The sequence below is a fragment of the Euphorbia lathyris genome, chromosome 6 (genome assembly GCF_963576675.1).
Source record: "Euphorbia lathyris chromosome 6, ddEupLath1.1, whole genome shotgun sequence".
Lineage (NCBI taxonomy): Eukaryota > Viridiplantae > Streptophyta > Magnoliopsida > Malpighiales > Euphorbiaceae > Euphorbia > Euphorbia lathyris.
Genome location: NC_088915.1, coordinates 24,135,115 through 24,139,604, shown reverse-complemented (window position 1 = coordinate 24,139,604; position 4,490 = coordinate 24,135,115). Strand labels below are relative to the sequence as shown.

General features: G+C 35.6%; 1 non-coding gene across 1 annotated transcript; it reads left to right on the top strand.

Annotated features, from left to right (window-relative positions):
• Window positions 1–2,037: 2,037 nt before the first annotated feature.
• LOC136234317 (small nucleolar RNA R71) lies at window positions 2,038–2,144 on the top strand. The gene has a single exon (XR_010691206.1). It is a non-coding gene; the product is annotated as a small nucleolar RNA R71 (small nucleolar RNA).
• The last annotated feature ends 2,346 nt before the right edge of the window (window positions 2,145–4,490 follow it).

The window sequence follows — 4,490 nt, the reverse complement described above, 5'->3', positions numbered from 1 at the left end:
TCCAGAAGTTTAGTAATCTCATTTTTGACTACTTCCTTCATATTCGGATTTAGGCGTCTTTGCCTATCCGCTTTAGGTGGCTTATCTTCTTCTAAGTGAATTTTGTGCATTACAATGCTCGGATTAATACCTTTTAAGTCTGAAATTTGCCAACCCATACTTCCTATCCTATTTCTAACAACTTCTTTCAATTTCTCTTCTTGGACTTGTGTTAATTTGTTAGAGATAATTATAGGTAGAGAATCGCCTTCGCCTAAGAAAGCGTACCTCAAATGACTTGGTAATTCTTTAAGTTCTAATTTAGGTGGAACTATAATTGAAGGCGGAACTGGTCCATCTTCTCGAATCAAAGGTTCTGGGTCCTTATCTTCTAGTTCCTCACTCATTATAGGTTCTATTATTTCTTCTTTTTGAACAATGTCATTTACACATTCTTCAATTAAATCAAGTTTCATACAAGCAAAATCCTCCATAGGATATTTCATCGCTTGATTCATATCAAACTCAATCTTATCATCGCCTATTCTTAAAACTACTTTCCCTTCCGACACATCAACTAGAGCACGTCCCGTGTTCATGAACGGTCTACCAAAGATTAGCGGACAATTTACGTCATAAGCAAAATCTAAAATAACAAAATCGGTAGGAAAAATAAATTTGTCAACTTTAACTAAAACATCCTCAATTATACCGTATGGTCTTTTAGTGGTTTGATCCGCTAATTGCAAAACCATATTGGTACGTTTGATGTCTTCTTCTAAGCCTAACTTATTAAAAATAGATAATGGCATCAAGTTAATGCTTGCTCCTAAATCACAGAGACAACTGGGAAATTCAATATCCCCCAATTTACACGGAATGGTAAAACATCTGGGATCCTTGAGTTTTGTGGGCAAATTACTTGACACAATCGAACTACAATCTTCAGTTAGTGAAATGGATGAAATTCCTTCCCAACTGATTTTCTTTGAAATTAAATCTTTGAGGAATTTACCATAATTGGGAATTTGCGTAATCGCATCCATAAACGTCAGATTAATATGCAAATTTTTAAGTTTGTCTAAAAATGTTAAAAGTTGTTTATCATAGTCCTTATTGCGGACTTTGTGTGGAAAAGGTGGTTTGGGTACAAAAGTTTTTGTACTAGAGTCAATTGGTGCATCTTTTTGTTTTAATGTATCTTCTTTGGGCTTCAGTAAATCAGTTCCAGGTAAGGTCGAATTTCCGGGCATTTCCGGGCCTAAGTAATTTTTCCCTGAACGAAGAGTGATAGCCTTAACATGCTCTTTCGGATTTTCTTTCGTATGGCTTGGAAGACTTCCCTCTTTGCGGGATGGAATTGATTTAGCGAGTTGTCCAATTTGAATCTCCAAATTATGGATGCTAGATGATTGGTTTTTAATAAGCTGATCGAATTTATTCTCGATCCGTTTAAAACCATCGTCGTGATTACTTATTTTTCCGCTCATAGCATCAATAAATTTGTCGATTTTAGAAGATAAAGTGCTAATCGTATCTCTTGATTGATTTTGATAATTAGTAGTACGATTTTGATTAGCATTAGCATTATTATTATCTCTCCAGTTAAAGTTAGGGTGATTTCTCCACCCAGGATTATATGTATTGGAGTAAGGGTTATTATTTTGATTTTGCCCTTGGACAAAATTTACCTGTTCAATTTTACTCATACCTTCGTAATCCATATCTGTTTGGATTGGCTTACCATTAGGATCACACGGTGCCATAAACCTATCAATTTTGTGCGATAAGGCAGAAAATTGGGCTTGCAACATCGCTACTGGATCAAGATTCACTATACCTTTAACTGATGACGTTGTTGAGGATGATGGTTTCGCTAATGGTACGTGTCCACGTTCCGCGGGCCACATACTGCTGTTGATTGCCATTTCCTCCAAAAGTTCCCTTGCTTGGGCAGATGTTTTCTTCATAAATAACCCTCCAGACATAGCGTCCAATGAACCTATAGTTGTAGAATTTAGTCCATTATAAAATGTTTGCATTAAAAGTTCAGCGGGCAATTGGTGGTGTGGGCATAAACGTTGAAGTTCTTTAAAACGTTCCCAAGCCTCATAAAAAGTTTCATTTTCATTTTGAGAAAAAGATGTTAACTCTTTAATGACTCTTGCGGTTTTTGCTAAAGGAAAATTTTTTGATAAAAACGCTTGGGCTAATTGTTCCCAAGTGGCAAATGATGCGGCTGGCATAGAAGTTAACCATTCTTTGGCTCGATCCTTCAAAGTAAAAGGAAAAAGGCGAAGTTTGATTGCTTCTGCAGTTACATCAGTAATTTTAAAAGTGTCACAAATTTTTAAGAAATTTGTCAAATGGGTATTAGGATTTTCGTTAGGTAACCCGTAAAATGTTACGTTATTTTGCAACATATTAAGCAACGCAGGCTTAATTTCAAATTGGTTTACATTAATTTAGGGTCTAACTATACTGTTTGTTACACCGGCCACTCCTGGCCTAGTGTAATCCATAAGTGTGGCCATAACTTCTGGCTCGGTAATTCTAGTTTTTATTGGGGTTTTGTTTTTCTTTTTCTTTTCTTTCTTGTTCTTTTTAAGAGTTCTTTCAATTTCTGGGTCAATAGGATCTGGTGACGTGCCTGAACTTCGAGAACTGCGCATGAACTTGAAATTTCGCACGAACCGAAACTACCTACAAAACAGAATCTGAAAAACAAATATGTTAGTAATTGAAAATAAATAAAATATAAAAGTTTGAATAAGTATGAATAAACCTAGATTTGTAATAAAACACGAAAAATTTAAAATTTTGTCAAAAATTTTGGCGTTCCCCGGCAACGGCGCCAAAAACTTGTTGAGCGATTTCCGCAAGTGCACGATATACGCTTGTAGTAATAAAAGATATCGATCCCACAGGGAACGTTTTTCGAACAAAACTTATTTATAATCGGTTAAATTTACTTTTAGGTTTATAATATGGAAAAATCGTTTAATCGGTTTTGGTTTTGAAATTGCTAGAATGAGAATTAGATAGAGTATGAAAACGTTAGAAAATATTCTGATTTAAGAATGAATTTGCAAGATAGGAACGTTTAGTACTTTTTAGAAAAGTAAACAGATGTATTTGTTTGCATTAAGCAAAGAAACCAACTTTAAACTTTGTACGAATTATAAAGATGAAATAAATGACGGAACCTCTAATTAATTGGCTTTGAACATGACAAAACCCTATCCGGGATAGTTGCCCTTAATCAAATTAAAACTCTTTCGAGATAATAATTTGCCTAAGTGTTCAACAAAGTTTCCTTGTAAAGATTTTGAATTAAATACGTTTTAATGAAAACACCAGCAGTCACTTTAGTGGATTAGTTACCATAAGTACTGCATAAAAATCTATCGAATAGAACGAACTTTATTAGATGAAATATAAATTGATACAAGTTTACAGAGAATATGGAGCATTGAAACATTCGATGGCTTGCAAGTGAACGGGTTGTCAATCCTTTCCTTGGGTTTCGTTAGAGTTTGTCAGGCTCCGGGGCGGATCCTCTACTCAATCTTCTCGTTGAATCTTCGTAATAGAGACTGGGTCGGTCTACTACCAAAATGAAAACTAAACTGGAATAATGTCTAAACGCTACTAAACTTGTTATTATTGAATAAACAATGTGTGTACAGCATATTGCTTTTTACAGAATCGAAATCTAACTTCTGAATCACTTGACTCGGAATTTCTGCATAAATTCTATACTAATCTCTTTTTCTACCTAACTTCAACTCTCCATCAACTCTTTATTTATAGATGTTGAAGAGTCTTGATTTAAGTGTCGTGTCCGTTGTGAAGGATCGTATCTGTTGCGAAAGGACGTCTTTATCCACCCGAACGATCGCGTTTCGTCGAAAACGAAAGTGTGTAACTAGGCTTCTACAAACTCCTGCTCGTACTGAGAATATTAAATTCTCTACCGAGAATGGGGGAGCATCAATTGGTCTTCAAATGAAGGGATGGGGAAACTGAGGAACGCGTGTCGCGACCGAGAATGTGGGGGCCGCGGTCGCGGCACGGAACGTTTTTCAGTTCTTCTGCTTTCGTTCGCGTCCTTGATTTGGCGTTATTAATTTCTGTCGTCTTCGACTCCTTTTGTAGGGTTTTTCTTCTGTTTTTGATCTCTTTTCGTTCCTATTTGGATTTGACCAAATATTTATGTACCTTACAAGAAAGAAACATATTCGAGAGTAAAAGCTTTCCAAACAGTTCTAAATAGCATAAATTCGTAGCAATATTGATGTAATTAACGATGATATTTTAGGTATATTTTGGGTTTAACAATGCTCATAGACAACACTGGGCAGAATTTGGATGCACTATCATGGGTGACGGATGGACAGACACCAAACAAATGCCACTTATTAATTTTTTGGTATATTGCTCAAAGGGTTTGTCATTTATGAAGTCAGTTGATGCTTCAGGTATATTTACAGATGCTGAAAATTTATGCA